Below are 18,095 nucleotides of genomic sequence, written 5' to 3'. Positions count from 1 at the left end.
AGATCATTCCGTATTTGTCTTTCTCTGTCTGACTTACTTCACTTAGCGTAATGCCCTCAAGGTCTGTCTATATTCTCGCAAATCGCAAGATTTCATTCTTTGTATGACTGAATAATAGTCCATTGTGTATTTGTGTATGTGTATATGCTTACATATATAGCATTTTCTTTATCCATTCATCTCTCAGTGGACACTTAGGTTGTTTCCCTATCTTGGCTATTGTAAATAATGCTGCAGTGAACATGAAGGTGCATATATCTTTTGAAGGTAGTGTTTTTGTTTTCTTCAGATAAATACCCAGAAGTGGAATTGTTAGATCGTATGGTAGTTCTAGTTTTAATTTTTGGGGAACCTCCATACTGCTTTCCATAGTGGCTGTGCCAATTTACATCCCCACCAGCAGTGCACAAGGGTTCCCTTTTCTCCGCAGCCTCAACAACACTTGTTATTTCTTGTCTTTTTGATAATAGCCATTCTGACAGGTGTGAGGTGATAGCTCATTGTGGTTTTGATTCGCATTTGCCTGATAGTGATATTGAACATATTTTCATGTACCTGTTGGTCTTCTATATGTCTTCTTTAGAAAAATGTCTAGACCATCTGCCTATTTTTTGATCAGATTGTTTGGGTTTTTGGCTCTTGAGTTGTATGAGTGAGTCCTTTATAAATTTTGGATATTAACCCCTTGTCAGATATAATTTGCAGATATTTTCTCCCGTTTAGTAGTTTTTGTTTTGTTGATCATTTCCTGTGCTGTGCAGAAGCTTCTTAGTTTGCTTATCTTTGCTTTTGATGCCTTTGCTTTTGGTATCATACCCAAAAAAATCATTGCCAGGACCAGTGTCCAGAGTAACATTTTTTAAAACAAGAGTAGCTTCATGTTTTAAATTTTTTAATTAACTATATTGTGGTTAAATATACATGGCATAAAATTTACTATTTTAATCATTTTAAGTGCACCATTCGGTAGCATTAAGTACATTACCTTGTTGTGCAGACATCACCACTGTCCACCTCCAGAACTTTTTCGTCATCTCAAACTGAATTGTTTTGTTTCTAAAGTATGAATTCTGATATCGCATCCACGCTACCCAAGTGTGATGATATATGTAAAACCACTGGCATACAATAGGCACTCAAAGTAAATCTTAGTTGTTTCTTCTGCGTCTCACTCTCTAAAAGAGTTGTTTCCTGTCTCCTAAAAGATGTTTCCTATCCTCTTTTTTTTATAGATAGTTTTATTGAGATGTAATTCACATATCATACAGTTAACCTATTTCAAGTGTACAAGTCAATAGTTTTTGGTATATTACATTATTAATTTTTTAAATTGTAAAATACTTATAAAATTTGCCATTTTAGCTATTCTTAAGGTTACACTTCAGTGGCGTTAATTATATTCACAATGTTGTACAACATTTACCACTGTCTATTTCCAAAATTTTTTCATTACCTCAAACAGAAACTATAATAATTAAGCAAAAACTACCCACTCCTTCTAAAACTCTCCACAGCACATAATAAATGTCTAATGTACTTTCAGTCTCTATAATTTGCCTCTTCTGGGTACCCCATGTAAATGGAAGCATACACAGTATTTGTGTTTTTGGGTATGGATTATTTTATTTAACATCTCTTTAACATTCATGTTGTAGCATGTATCAGAACTTCATTCCTTTTTCTGGCTGAGTAATATTCCATTGTATGTAGATAGCACATTTTGTTTCTCTGTTAATGGGCACTTTGGTTGTTTCTGCCTTTGGGTATTGTGAACAATGCTGCAGTGAACATTGGCATACATTTATCTGTTCAGGTCCCTGTTTTCAGTCCTTTGTGTATAAACTTAGGGGTGAAATTGCTAGACCATATGGTAATTCTACATTTAGCTTTAATTTATTTTTATTTTTAATTTTTATTTCTTTTGTTTATCCCCAGAAGGCCTCAAAAAATTGTAGCAGCAGTCATGCTTTTCCCTCCCCAGATGAATCTTTAGTAAAAGGCAAAAGATACATTAGATTATGAAGAGAAGCACGAGTATACATGCAGCTTTTAAAAGAACCACCAAACTTTTCCACAGTGGCTGTACCACTGAGTGTTCATTGTACAGTTAGTTACTGATTTGGGATCTTTCTTCTCTTTTAATTTATGTGTTTTCACATAAAAATTTTCCTCTTAGCACTGCTTTTACTGCATCACGTAAGTTTTGTTCTGTTTTTGTTTTCATTCATTTCAAAGTATTTTCCAGTTTCCCTTTTGATTTTTTTATTTGACCCATTGGTTGCTTAAGAGTAGAGTATGTTGTTTAATTTCCACACATAAGTGAATTTTTCAGTTTTCCTTCATGTCTAGTTTCATTCCTTTGTGATCAGAAAAGATATTCTGTATGGTTTCAATCCTTTTTAATTTATTGACTTATTTTGTAGCCTAACATATGGTCTGTCCTAAAGAATGTTCCATGTGCACTTGAGAAGACTATGTAATCTGCTGTTGTTGGGTAGAGTGTTATTTCTGTTCCTGTTACAACTGATTGGTTTATAATGTTGTTCTCATACTTACTGATCTTCTGTGTTGTTGTTCTGCCAACAGTTATTGTACAACTGTCTGTTTCTCTCTTAAATTCTGTCAGTGTTTCCTTCATATATTTTGGGTCCTCTGATGTTTGGTGAATATTTTGGTGTTTTTTTTTTTTTTTTGCTGTACACGGACCTCTCACTGTTGTGGCCTGTCCCGCTGCAGAGCACAGGCTCCGGACGCGCAGGCCCAGCGGCCATGGCTCACGGGCCCAGCCGCTTCGCGGCACGCGGGATCCTCCCTGACCGGGGCACGAACCTGTGTCCCCTGCATCGGCAGGCGGACTCCCAACCACTGCGCCACCAGGGAAGCCCTGAATATTTTTTTATAATTGTTATAGCTTTATGGTGAATGGACTCTCTTGTCAATATTTAATGTTTGTCTCTTGTTACAGTTTTTTACTTATTTACTTAAAGTCTCTTTTTCTGATATTAGTATAATCTCCTTATCTCTTTTGGTTACTATTTGCATGGAATATCTTTTTCCATCCTTTCATGTGCATCCAGTTCCCATCTTTGGATCTAAAGTGAATCTCTTGTAGACAGCATGTATGTAGTTAGATCATGTTTTATATTCATTTTGCTCCTCTCTGCCTTTTGACTGGAAAGTCTCCTCAATTTACATTTATAGTAATTACTAATAAGAAAGGATTTATGCTTGCCATTTAGTTTTCCATATGTGTTATAGCTTTTTGTCCCTCATTTCCTCCTTACTGCCTTCTTTTGTACTTAGCTGATCTTCTTGTAGTTACCTGTTTGATTCCCTTCTCATTCCCTTTTGTGTATATTCTATAGCTGTTTTATCTGTGGTTACCATGGAGATTACATATAACTTCCTAAAGATATAACTCTGTAATTTGAATTGATACCAACTTAACTTCAGTCACATACAAAAATGCTATTCCTGTAAAACTCCATGCCTTCCTTTTATATTATTGAAATTACAAATTACATCTTTATTCATTTTGTGCCCTAAAACATACATTTATAATTATTTTTTATGCATTTGTCTTTTTAAAATTTTTTTATTTTTGGCTGCGTTGGGTCTTCAGCGCTGTGCGCAGGCTTTCTCTAGTTGTGGCGAGTGGGGGCTCTTCTTCGTTGTGGTGCACATGCTTCTCATTGCTCTGGCTTCTCTTGTTGCAGAGCACAGGCTCTAGGCACATGGGCTTCAGTAGTTGTGGCATGCAGGCTCAGTAGTTGTGACGCATGGGCTTAGTTGCTCCACAGCATGTGGGATCTTCCCAGACCAGGAATCGGACCCGTATCCCCTGCAATGGCAGGTGGATTCTTAACCACTGTGCCACCAGGGAAGTCACTGCATTTCTCTTTTAAATCCTGTTTTCTATACTCTTTTCTCTGCAGTCACCCATCATGATTAAACTAAGAGCCTCTTGCCTCTTTTTTTCCTAGAAAAAAATAAAAGTCTTTTTGTTTTGTTTTGTCTTTTTGGCCCCAAGGCATGTGGGATTTTAATTCCCCAACCAGGGATTGAACCCGTGGCCCCTGCGGTGGAAGCGCAGGGTCTTAACCGCTGGACCGCCAGGGAAGTCCGAAAAGTGATTTTTTAATATAATAAAAAATAAAGATTGCATTAACAGAGATGATTAAAAACTTTCCACATGTGATTTGGCTCCTAATGTGGAGTAGAACATATCAGGCCATCACTGTATATTGTCAGGAATTATAAATCATGATTTATGAAAGTTCAGTTTGCCACTTAGAAATGGAGAAGCATTGGGAGGGAATCCATAACCACATTTACATTCCGTTCTATTTTTTATAGAAGCTTGGTTATGTCCAGTCTTATGGCTAAGGAAAATGTGTTTGTATCTGGCAGCAGCTCTGTTGCTCTAGCTCCCTCTAGTTATAATAAAGTGGCTTCATTAGCAATTACTATTTCTCACTTGACTGTTCTTTAATACAGGCCTGATGGACTTTTAATAACAAGATTTAATATATTTTAATAAATAACAAGATTTAAGATACTTCAAAAAATTATATCCCATTCATACAATGGAATATTATTCAGCCTTAAAAAAGAAGGAATTTGGACACCTCCTACAATATGGATGAACCTTGAAAATATTATGCTAAGTGAAATGAATCAGTCAGAAAAAGACAAATACTGTTTGATTCCACTTATAAGAGGTACCTAGGGTAGTCAGATGCATGGAGAGAGAATGGAGAATGGTGGTTGCCAGGGGCTGGTGGCAGTTATTGTTTAATGGATACAGAGTTTCAGTATTACAAGATGAAGTGTTCTCTAGATGGATGATAGTGATGGTTGTACAACAGTGTGAATGTACTTAATACCACTGAGCTGCACACTCAAGATTGGTTAAAATGGGAAATTTTATGTTATATATATTTTACCAGGAAAACTTTGCAGGAGATCTGTTATCTCAAGTTCTGAGATATCCCTCTATTCTGTTACTGAGAGTGGAAAATGATATAGCCTTCCCTTAGGAAATGTGTGTCGCAAACTGTAAATACTATCAGAGTTCAAGGAAGAGATTAGGAAAATACAGTTTTGTGATGAAAATTGGGAATTAACATATCTTAAAGTGTAGAAATTACAAATGACATCATAATTGCTATAGTAATGATGGTATTATTGTAAACTAGAAATTTGGGAAGTGAAATAATACTTCTTTAAAATACTTTTTAATAGACATGTAGTCGTGTTTTCTCTGTAAAAACACAGTATTAGCACTTTCCAACCTGAACATACCTTAGAAATTACCTAATTCACCTCCCTTAAGCCCTAGATCAGTAAATCTTGCATAGGCATACAAGGGGACTACCTTCCCAGATTAAACTGTTTTATTTTTTTCACAGTGTTTTTGTTTGTTTTGTTTGTTTGTTTGAAAATACTCAAATCTCTGGCAAAATTAACACTCATATACCGTACCTAAATTTATCAACATTTTGCCACATTTGCTTTAATTCTCTCTATACACACATTTACATTTTTGCAGGGGAAAACATTTTTGTCCGGTGAAAATTTTGAAAGTAAGTTGCAGACATTCATTCACCCCTATGCATTTCAGAAGTTATCACCTTAGAACTAGGATACTCTCCTACCTAATCTTAATACCATTATCATATCTAAGAAAATAAGTAGGACTTCCCTGGTGTGCAGTGGTTAGGAATCCGCCTGCTAGGGGACACAGGTTCGACCCCTGGTTTGGGAAGATCCCACATGCTGCGGGGCAACTAAGCCTGTGCGCCACAACTACTGAGCCTGTGCTCTAGAGCCCGCGAGCCACAACTACTGAGCCTGCGTGCCACAAATACTGAAGGCTGTGCGCCTAGAGCCCGTGCTCCACCACAAGAGAAGGCACCGCAATGAAAAGCCCGTGCACCGCAACGAAGAGTAGCCCCTGCTCGCCAGAACTAGAAAAAACTCACGCACACAGAACAATGAAGACCCAACACAGCCAAAAATAAAATTAATTAATTATTTATTTTTTTTAAACAAAGCGGTATATCAGTAATATCATTAATATACAGCCCATGCTTATATTTTCCCTATTGTCCTAAAATTATCTTTTATTTCAATTTGTTTTCTTTTAATGTAGAATCCAAACAGATAACATGTGTTACACCTGATTGCTAGCTATGTGTATTATTTTAATCTAGAATATTCCCTATCTTTTGTTTTTTATGAGATTGATCCTTTTTGAGGAACTTAAGCTTGTTGTGCTACATTCCACAATTTTAAAATTATTTCTTCATGATTAGATTTAGGTTAAATCTTGGTAGGAGTATTACATATGTGATATTTCGTACTTCTAATTGCATCCCACTTACTGTTTGACTGTTGGTTATGCCATGTTTGATCACTTGATTAAGGTGTGGTATCCACCAGATCTCTCCAATGTAAAGATACATTTTTACTGTTGTAAATTAGTAAATCATGGGGTGATAGTTGAGGCTCTGGCTTCTTCTCTAGCAGTCTTTTTTTTTTTAATATAATATTTTAGCATCCATTATGATCTTTGACTAAACTGGTGAGTACATTGTTAGTTGCAAACTGGTAATTTTCTAATTCTGTCATTTCTTCAACATTTATTAGCTGATATTTTTCTGGGAAGATGATTGTATGGACTCATAAAAATTTTTAGGGCTTCCCCGGTGGCGCAGTGGTTGAGAGTCCGCCTGCTAATGCAGGGGACATGGGTTTGTGCCCCGGTCTGCGAGGATCCCGCATGCCGTGGAGCGGCTGGGCCCGTGAGCCGTGGCCGCTGAGCCTGCGCATCCGGAGCCTGTGCTCTGCAGTGGGAGAGGCCACAGCAGTGAGAGGCCCGCGTACCGCAAAAAAAAATTTAATATATCATAATCCAGTACCATCATTTTGTGGAGACATGCACAAATTTCCCAAATTTTAATCACAGAAGACACTTTAAGCTGGGCCCTGTTTCTTTTAGGCATAACCTCATTCATCTTTGAGCATTTCCCTGCTTTCTGTCATAGAAAGGTATCATTCACCCTGGTTCTTTTGTTTGTTTTGGTATTTGCTTTTATTTCTTTGCTGTTGTTTATCAGATTTACCTTGTTCTTTCCTTGCCTCAGATCAGGAATCAGTTATTTCACTCAAGAAGTTTTGGTTTCTTTCTCTTTTTTTTTTTTTTTTTAATATTTATTTGGTTACGCTGGGTCTTACTTGCGGCAGGGGGGCTCTTTAGTTGTGGCCTACCAGCTCCTTAGTTGTGGCATGTGAACTCTTAGTTGCGGCGTGCACGTGGGATGTAGTTCCCTGACCAAGGATTGAACCCAGGCCCCCTGCATTGGGAGCATGGAGTCTTACTGTGCCACCAGGGAAGTCCCTGGTTTCTTTTAATGGGAATTATTTAGAAATCAAAATCTGGGTACTTGATATACTGTTTGCTACTAGGTTGTCATTGTTCCTGAGGTGTGGCAATGCTTTTAGGCTCTTTCAGAACGAGGAAATAAATAAGTATATATATGTACACACATACATGTATTAATTTTCTATTACTGTGTAACACATTACCACAATTTTAGCAGCTTAAAACGTTACCCATTTATTATCTCACAGATTCCCTGGAATTTTAGGAGTCTAGACATTTCTGCTCTGTGTCTCACAAGGCTGGAATCAAGGTAGCAGCCAAATCTCATCTGAGACTTGAGGTTCTTATCCATGCTCATATTCATTTTATTGGAGTTGTAGAACTCAGTGGTATCTTGGCTTCTTCTAAGCTGCTAAGAAAGAGAGTCTGCTTCTTTAAGTCTCTAAGCTCAAGGAAAGCCTAAACCTTCAGTGTTTTTCCCACCATTTTTCTATCAGGTTGTTTAGTCTTTTTTTTTTCCCTTGATTTTTAAGAGTTCCTTATATATTAAGGAGATTTGCCCTTTGTGATATAAACTGCACTACATTTTTTGTCAGTTTGTTATTTGTCTTTTGTCCTTATTCGCTATATGTCTTTTGTTATCCCAGTAGCATACTGTGTTGAATACTGAAATATGATGCCTCTAACTTTGGCTCTTCTGGCTTCTTCCAACTTTGTTTGGCTAATTCTGGGTCCCTTGCTATTTCCATATGAATTTCAGGATCAACTTGTTGATTTCTGCAAAAAAAAAACCAGCTGGGATTTTGAAAAAAAAATGTAGATTAATTGGAGAGTTTTATATCTTACCGATATTAAGTATTTTGATCCATGAACGTGGGATGTCTTTCTAGTTATTCAATTCTTTTAAAATTTCTTTTAACAGTATTTTTTAGTTTTCAGTATGTAAGTCTTGTAAGTACTTTTGTTAAACGTACTCCTAAGCATTTTATTCTTTTGATGTTATCGTAAATGGAATTTTTAAATTCCATTTTATATGTTTATTGCTAATATATAGAAATACACTTGATTTTTGTATATCGATTTTATATCCTGCAAGCCTTGCTGAACTCAATTAATAGTCCTCATAGTATTTTAATGGATTCTGTAGTTTGACTCTGGACTTTGCATATGATGATTTTTATCATACAAAGGTCCATATTTTCATGTAGTCAAATTTTTGTTTTGTTTTTGTTTGTATTGTGCTTCTGGATTTTGGATTATTATTAGAAAAGCTTCCCCACACCCAGGTTTTAAAGGAACTAAGAAATCCAGCCTTATTTTCTTCTAGTAATTGTTTAACTTTGATTTTTACATCTAGTTCCCAGATCTATTTGGAATTTTTCTGGTATATAGTATTAGGCTAGGCTGTACTCATTGGCTAAACTGAAGAGAGTTAGTCCTTACTGAGTGCCCACTATGTGCCAGTTGCTGTGTTAAGCACTTTGCATATATTATCTCATTTAATCTTGTGAAAGACCAGATACTGTTATTGAAGAAGCTAAGCCTTAGAGAGAGTAAGTAATTTGTCCAGTGTTACACAGCTAGTAGGTGACATAGCTAATATTTGTATGTGGGCAATAATTGGCTGCAACACTTATACCTGTTGCCACTTTGCCTCTAACTTAAATACTGTTTGATTGTTAAAAAAAAAAAAAATTGGCTTGTCTGGAAAATTTCATTAATTTCTATTTTAGATGGAATGTTCATTCTAGATAAGAGTGTATATTTTACATTACATACTTTATGAGATAAGACATTAGGGCTGATAAAGTTTAGTAATCTTGAAATATAATTTTAACTTCTATTTTATCTAAAAATGTCATGCTCCTCAAAGGTTTTAAATTGTGAGGTAAACTAGTTTCAATTGGAGGGTTAAGGAAATTACATTACATTGTGGCATTACAAAAAAACATGCTTTTATATCCTCCCTCTACAAATTTTACATCCTCAGGACAAAAGTTCTGCCATGATGTTCATGAAGGGACATTGAAGGGGTTTATGCTCCGGTTGTCTGTAGATGGTGTTCAGAATATTTTAACCCTGGTATGATCTTAATTACCTTTCAATATGATTCTGGGCCATTTCTCCCTATGGATAGTTGGTTGTGCTAAGATCATGTAAATTTGTGTTAATCTAAATAAAATTAGTAAAATAAATCTGTTACAGAAAATAGTGTAGGTTGGTAAAGTGTGTTGAGAGAAATGTTAACATCTTCAGCAAGGTAGTTTATGAAAATAGTATTTTCAGAAGTTTAACTACCAGTGGAATACAGAATAGATTGTCTAAGTTTCGAGAAAGAGGCTAGATTCAAGTGATTCTTAAATCCAGCAAGGGTAATGCATCAAGTTGTGGTTATAGAACTCAAATCCTTACTCCTTCACTTACTAGTTACATGAATTGGGGCATATTACTGACCTATGTCCTCAGTGTCCTCATCTAAAAAAATGGCGTGATGAAAAGTACCTACTTGATAGAGTTTTGTGGGTTAAATGCTTGACATGTATGAAGTAAATAAATATTCAATAAATTTTTTAAATGTCTAACTCCATTGTCACTAAATTTGTGACCTAGGATAAAATTAACCCTTATAAGACTTACTTTCTCTTGAATACAGTAATATGATATCCTCAGGATTGTTATTCCTCTACTCAGATTTTCTTTGAGATATAGTCGTCTCATGGTATCTGTGCGGGATTGCTTCCAGACCCCCACCCCACAGATACCAAAATGCACAGAGGCTCAGTTCCCTTATGTAAAACGGTATAGTACAGTCTGCCCTGTGTATCTGCGGGTTCTCCATCCGCAAATAGGGAGGGCCAACTGTGCACTTATTTCCTACATTATAGAATCCAAAATTCTTCAATAATATTTAAGACCTACCATGATCTAGTATAACCTGTTTTTCTAGTCTTATCTCCAGTTACACTCCTGAAATATTCATTCCCTTAACTACAGCATCTGATAATTTCCCCCAGTTTCTCCATCCTCCACTTTACTCTTGGTGCTTGTCCTAGGTGTTTGCTCTAAGTGGTAAAAACGACCTGCCCACTAGCCTTTTACTTGCCAAATGCCATTGATCCTTTCAGACTTTACTCAAGATTTGAAATACTCCCTCATTAAATAAAAAGTTGCCTTAATTCTCCTGTAGTTGAGATTAATTTTACTTTTCCTTTCCCTTTTGTAAAGCTTAGTAGAACCTTAAGAGTTTTATCACATTCTAATTTTTAAACTAGGCATATATGCATACATGTTTGTTCCTCCACCAGACTGTAAGCTTCTTTTGGCCATGAGTATTCTTTGTTCCTCCCATGTGCCTTGAAACTATCAGTCCATTTTCTATATTATGAAAAAGAAGTAACAAACTGCCTGAATTTCTAAAAAATGTATGACTTAAATTTTCCTTAGAAAAATTTTAAATGCTAAAAGCAGCATCTGCCCTCTTATTTGGTAACAAATATGTGAGGAAATTATTATGTGTCTATCCTTTTCATTTTCACCCAAGAAAGACATTCCAAAATGTAGTAAATGCCAAATTTTTTCTTTAAAAGTTTGATGTGTATGAAAAACATTGTTTCTGTGATCAACTATTATTACATTATAATTTGTATACTCCCTTGACATTTACCAAGATCTTTTACATAGTTTTTATTTGTCATTTATATTTAAGTACATCTAAGTGATAGTCCTAAACTCTTAGAGATTAAAATCACAACAGTCTTTACAAATATGTTCTACTATGTTTTCCAGTAGAACAGTGTTTTAACTCCTCCAATACAGTTTTTCTTACCTTTCAGTATGATTTTGGTCCTATTTTCCCTGTGGTTATTTGGTGCTAAAGAAATTTATTCTTATTTAAACATTAATCTAAATAAGTTTTTTGCTTTTTTGTGGGTTTTTTTTTCGGTACGTGGGCCTCTCACTGCCATGGCCTCTCCCGTTGCGGAGCACAGGCTCCGGACGCGCAGGCTCAGCGGCCATGGCTCACGGGCCCAGCCGCTCCGCAGCATGTGGGATCCTCCCGGACCGGGGCACGAACCCGTGTCCCCTGCATTGGCAGACGGACTCCCAACCACTGCGCCACCAGGGAAGCCCTCTAAATAAGTTTTTACTACCAAAGTAAATTAATTTATTGCAAAAACTTGGTTTAATATTTTCCCAAAGCATATCATGTATTTATTATTTATTTTTATGCATGGTGGGTGATAACCTAAAGAAGATTGCAAGATTTTACAGAAGTATTATATACCTTTCACCCAGGTTCATCAAATGTTGATTTCTGCCACATTTCTTTCTCTACTTCCCTTTCTGCCTGCTCTCTTTCTCTTATACACACAGAGACATTTTTTTTCTCAGTTTTTTGATAAAAAGTTATAGACATTTTAACCAGTGACTCAAATATTTTAGCATGTATTTCCTATGAACCAGGACATTTTCTTCAGGATCTTAACATCACTACAATACTATTATCTAATACACAGTTAATAATCAAATTTCACTAATTGTGTCAGTTATGCCCTTTATAACATTTTTTTTCTGCATTGATTCAGGATCCAATATATAATTATGCATTACATTTAGTTGCCATGTCTCTTTATTCTCCTTTAATTTGGAACACTTCTCCAGCCTTTGTCTTTCATCGTATTGACATTTCTTTATGAGTACAGAGGAGTTGTTTCATAGAAGGTTCTAAAATTTGAGTTTGATGTTTCTTCATGAATAGATTAAGGTTGTCAGGAATACCACAAAAGTAATGTTTTCTTCTCAGTGAATCAAATCAGGAAGCACATGATATCATGTGTAATTGATGATATTAACTGTGATCATTCAGTCACTGTGATGTCAACCACAACAGCGTTCAAATATGCAATATAATGTCATTAATTATAGTCACCATACTGTATGTTACATCTACAGGAATTATTTATTTTATAACTAGAAGTTTGTACTTTTTGACCACCTTAACCATTTCATCCCTCCCCACCCCCCTACTTCTGGCAACCATCAAATCTATTCTCTGTGTCAATGAGTTTGATGTTTTTATTTTGGTCTTTTTTTTTTTTAATAGAGTCCACATATAAGTGAGATCATAAGGTGTTTGTCTTTCTCTATCTGACTTATTTATTTAGCATCATGCCCTCAAGGTCCATCTGTATTGTCTCAATGACAGGATTTCCTCCTTTTCAGTGGCTAAGTAATATTCCATTCATCTGTTTGTCTGTTTTTTGTGCCAATACCATACTGTTCTGATTACTTTAGCTTTGTAATACAGTTTGAAATCAGGAAGTGTGATGCCTTCAGCTTTGTTCTTCTTTCTCAAGATTGCTTTGGCTATTTGGGGTCTTCTGTGGTTCCATAAAAATTTTAGGATTGTTTGTTCTTTTTCTGTGAAAAACGCCATTGGGATTTTTTTTTATTATTGCATTGAATCTGTAGATTTCTTTGCGCAGTTATGGGTATTTTAACAATATTAATTCTTCCAGTCCATGAGCATGAAATATCTTCTCATTTATTTGTATTTTTTTCTATTTCTTTCAGCAGCATCTTATAGTTTTCAGCATACAGGTCTTTTACCTTTAAATTTATTCCTAGGTATTTTATTATTTTCAGTGCTATTACAAATGCAATGGTTTTCTTAATTTCTCTTTATTTATTTGGTTGCGCTGGGTCTTAGTTGCAGCAGGTGGGCTTCTTAGTTGCGGCTCGTGGACTCCTTAGTTGTGGCTCACTGGCTTCTTAGTTGCAGCACACAGGCTCCTTAGTTGTGGCACACGAACTCTTAGTTACAGCATGCATGTGGGATCTAGTTACATGGCCAGGGATCGACCCCAGGCCCCCTGCATTGGGACCATGGAGTCTTAACCACTGCACCACCAAGGAAGTCCCTAATTTCTTTTTCTGATAGTTATTAATGTATAGATACACAACTGATTTTTGAATTTTGATTTTACTAAATTTGTTTATCAGTTCTAACAGTTTTTTGGTATAGTCTTTGGGGTTTTCTATGTATCATATCATATCATCTGCAAATAGAGACAGTTTCACTTCTTCCTTTTATATTGGATGCCTTTTATTTCTTTTTCTGTCTTTTATTTCTTTTTCTTGACTAATTGCTCTGCTTATAACCTCCAGTACTATGTTGAATAAAAACGGTGAGTGTGGGCATTCTTGTCTTGTTCCTGATCTTAGAGTAAAAGCTTTCATTCTTTCATCATTGTGTATGATGTTAGTTGTGGGCATGCCATAAGTGGCCTTTATTATGTTGAGGAACATTCCTTTACCCACTTTGTTGAGCTTTTTTTTTTTCTAATTTATTTATTTATTTTTTATTTTGGCTGCATCAGGTCATAGCTGTGGCACACAGGATCTCGGGATCTTTCATTGCGGCGCACGGGTTTCTGTCTAGTTGTGGCATGTGGGTTTTTCTCTCTGTAGTTGTGACGCACAGGCTCCGGGCTCTGTAGTTTGCAGCATGTGGTCTGTCTCATTGAGGTGCGCAAGCTCAGCATATGTGGCACGCAGGCTTAGTTGCCCCGTGGCATGTGGGATCTCAGTTCCCCGACCAGGGATGGAACCCATATCCCCTGCATTGGAAGGCGGATTCTTTACCACTGTACCACCAGGGAAGTCCCCTTGTTGAGCATTTTTATCATAAATGGATGTTGGATTTTGTCAAATGGTTTTTCTCCATTTAAAGAGATAATCATGGGATTTTCCTGGTGGCTCAGTGGTTAAGAATCTGCCTGCCAGTGCAGGGGACACGGGTTCGATCCCTGGTCTGGGAAGATCCCACATGCTGTGGAGCAACTAAGCCCATGTGCCACAACTACTGACCCTGCACTCTAGAGTCCACAAGCCACAACTACTGAACCCATGTGCTGCAGTTACTGAAACCCACGTGCCTAGTGCTCCACAACAAGAGAAGCCACTGCAATGAGAAGCCCGTGCACTGCAACAAAGAGTAGCCCCCGCTCGCTGCAACCAGAGAAAGCCCATGTGCAGCAACAAAGACCCAACACAGCCAAAAATAAATAAATAAATTGATTGATTGATTTTTAAAAATTAAAAATAAAATTTAAAAATTAAGAGATAATCATATGATTTTTATCATTTATGTTGTTTTGGTATATCGCATTGATTTTGCAGATGTTAGACCATCCTTGCATCCCTGGAATAAATTCCACTTGATCATAAAGTACAGTCCTTTTAATATATTGTTGAATTTAGTTTGCTAATGTTTTGTTGAGGATTGTTGCATGTGTTTTCATCAAGGTTATTAGCCTGTAATTTTTTTTCTTGTAGTGTCCTTATGTTATTTTGGTATCAGGGTGCTGCTGACCTCATAAAATGCGACAAGAAGTGTTTTCTTCTCTTCTATTTTTTGGAAGTGTTTGAGAAGGATTTATATTAATTCTTCTTTATTGTTTGGTAGAATTCACCAGTGAAGCCCTCTGCTCCTGGATTTTTGTTGTTGGGAGGTTTTGATTACTGATTCAATCTCCTTACTAGTTATCTGGCTGCTCAGATTTTCTATTTTTTTCACAATTCAGTCTTGGTAGGTTGTATGTTTCTAGGAATTCATCCATTTCTTCTAGGTTGTCCAGTTTATTGGCATATAATTGTTTGCAGTAGTATCTTATGATCTTTTGTGTTTCTGAGGTTATCAGTTATAATGTCTCCTCTTTCATTTCATTTTGTTTGAGTCTTCTCTTTTTCTGGGTTAGTCTAGCTAAAGCTTTGTCTATTTTGTTTATCTTTTCAAAAAAGCAGTTCTTAGTTTCATTGATCTTTTGTCTTTTTAGTCTCTATTTCATTTATTTCCACTCTGATCTTTGTTATTTCTTTCCTTCTTTGGCCTTAGTATGTTCCTTATCTGGTTCCACGAGTTATAAAGTTAGGTTGTTTATTTGAGATTTTTTTTGGTTTCTTAATTTATCGCTATGAACTTCCCTCTTAGAACTGCTTTTGTGGCATCCCATAAGTTTTGTTATGTTGCATTTTCATTTGTTTCAAGATTTGCTTTATATCTCTTTTTCTTCATTGACCCTTTGGTTGTTGAGTAGCATTGTTGTTTAATCTCCACATATTTGTGAATTTTCTAGTTTCCTTCTTGTAATTAACTTGTACTTTTATACTATTATGGTGGAAAAAATGGTTGATAAGACTTCAGTCTTCTTAAATTTATGAAGCTTTTTTTTTGTGACCTAACATATGATCTGTCCTGGAGAATGTTCCACGCGCACTTGAGAATGATATGTATTTTGTTTCTTTGGGATGGAATATTTTGTATATATCTGTTAAGTCCACCTCAGTGTGTTTAATTAGAAGCCTACCCATTGAGGCCACAGCTACAAAGATAATAAGCTAATAAGCCTCTTTCATAGAAAGACTGGGCATTTCTGTCTGCTGCCTCTTCTCTGTGCCCTGAGGTGGGGGTGGGAGGTAGCTAGTTAAGAACTGTTTCAATGTTTGTTACAGTGCTATGGGGCCTGTGATCCTAAGCCCCGCTGCCCACCGGAGCCACGTGATCAAGGGATGTCCCCAGGTTGGCAGCTGCAAAAACCAGGGCTCCAGACATGTGCACAAGCTCCTTTGTAGGCAATACTATTGACCTGGAGTGAGGCAGATGGATAATACAAAGACCTGGAGGCTGGTAGGTGCAGAAGCTGGCATCTACCAGCCTCCGCAGTCTCTGGAGAATATCTTAGTCTGCCCCCCTAGATGTGTGTTATGTTAGATACCTGCCCCTCAGGTCAGAGATTTAAGATAATCAAATGGCCTCTTTCACAGAAAGACTGGGTATGTTTCAGCCACCTCCTTATGCACTGTGTGCTGGGAGGTTAGCCACAGTGAATTCATGCAAGCCCTTTCAGAACTGTTTCTCAGTTTTCTGTATAGTCTTTTGGGTCTCGTGGACACAAGCCCCATTGGGGTTTAGAGCTAGATGTTTTGGAGGCCCATATCTCAGCTGGAGGTCTTAAAAGTTGGAGTACCAGATGTGGGGTTCAAAGCCTTTGCTCCTCAGGGAGAAGCTTGGAGTTGTGAGTGCCCTCCTGATTGTGGATTGCTGTTCCATGGATGAGGTTTGCGGTGAGACTGTGATCTCGGCCTCTCCTAACCATTTCGATGTGGTTTTTTTCTTGTTAGCCCAATGTGTACGAGTCACTCAGCTACTGTTAGGGTTCTTTCAGAGGAAATTGTTCTGCATGTAACTTGTGGGTTCACAGTGTCTCTGGGAGGAGGTGAGTTCAGGATCTTCCTTCATCTCCATCTTGAACCAGAAGCCTACATACTTTGTTTATTTGTTTGTTTGTTTATTGTTGAACCTTTGAAATTCCCATTTTTCTCCAGCTCTGTTAGCTGAAAGAGACTACAGTGATGTCCCACCAGTTGTGAGCACACTTAGTGTATAGAGTTTGGTTACTTTTATTTATTTATTTTTTTAATTTTTTAATTTTTTGGCTGAGTTGGTCTTTGTTGCAGTGCGTGGGCTTCCCACTGAGGTGGCTTCTCCTGTTGCAGAGCATGGACTCTAGGTGTGCAGGCCTCAGTAGTTGCGGGCTCAGTAGTTGTGGCTTGTGGGCTCCAGAGTGCAGGCTCAGCAGTTGTGGAGCATGAGCTTAGTTGCTCCGCGACGTGTGGGATCTTGCCGAACCAGGGCTCAAACCCGTGTCCCCTGCATTAGCAGGAGGACTCTTAAAACACTGCGCCACCAGTGAAGTCCCTAGAGTTTGGTTTTTAAATACCGTTTCCCACTGAGAGGAACTAAAGCTCCTTGGAGAAATGGCTGATTCAGGGGTGGGTCAGGGAATGCACAAGATGAGCCTGAAACATCATGTTTATACCAATTTTGTTGCAAGTTAGTATGGAAAAAATGTTTGACTGAAATGAGAAATAGCCAAATTAACATGTATTCTGATTTTGTGACGTATACCATGCTACGTTTCTTTTCCTCCTTTAATCCAAGTGAAAGAATTTACAAGAACAGTATTTTTTTCTTAAAGATCACCATAAGTCCAGCTACTTTTTTTCTTCCCAACAACTCTGTAACATAGCATTCATTGCCTTTTAGTTCATAGTTCTCATATATGAGTGATTAGTTCATAGTTTTCATATGTCAGTGACTATTAATATGGGTAGCTAAATTTGTGAATAGTATTATGACAAGCATAGCTTTTGATTTCTTAGCTCTCCAGTGTTTATAGTTAGGAATTTGCAATAAATTTATCACGTTTAATCTTCGTCCATTTTGTCTTTAATGAAAAGTCTACTCAGTTTGACTTTGTTTTGTGTTTTAATGTTTTAGTAATATTATCTTTAGCTAATGTAACAAAGATTGTAGAATCATATTCAGAATTTTAGTGGATGTCTATTCACTGAAAATACAGTGCACGTTGCTAGGAAGGGCTTTCATTTCCTTTTGGAATTCCAGCTACACTGGAAGCTCCCTTTGTTACTAAAGTGACTTAAAACTTGAAGTGCATGTTCTAATCTGTGAGTTTGTTCCCAAGTTGTTTCTCAGCCATTTACTATAAACAATATCTACCTAATCCATTAGCATTTAGAACTTGTTCTGTGAGTCATCTCTATAATCAACCCAGAACAACTACGACAAAACTAAGCTTAATGAAGCTTATCTCTGTTAAAGGAAGACTAGAGACAAATATATATA

General features: G+C 36.8%; 1 protein-coding gene and 1 non-coding gene across 10 annotated transcripts in view; one reads left to right on the top strand and one right to left on the bottom strand.

Moving 5' to 3' along the window:
• ASH1L (ASH1 like histone lysine methyltransferase) overlaps positions 1 to 18,095 on the top strand; it is a 205,285-nt gene that overhangs the window by 108,514 nt on the left and 78,676 nt on the right. The window lies entirely within an intron of this gene.
• Positions 1,928 to 2,038, bottom strand: LOC137220399 (U5 spliceosomal RNA). The gene has a single exon (XR_010941688.1). It is a non-coding gene; the product is annotated as a U5 spliceosomal RNA (small nuclear RNA).

This window comes from Pseudorca crassidens, chromosome 2 (genome assembly GCF_039906515.1).
Source record: "Pseudorca crassidens isolate mPseCra1 chromosome 2, mPseCra1.hap1, whole genome shotgun sequence".
NCBI classification, from domain to species: Eukaryota; Metazoa; Chordata; class Mammalia; order Artiodactyla; family Delphinidae; genus Pseudorca; species Pseudorca crassidens.
This window is presented reverse-complemented; position numbering and strand designations above follow the sequence as displayed.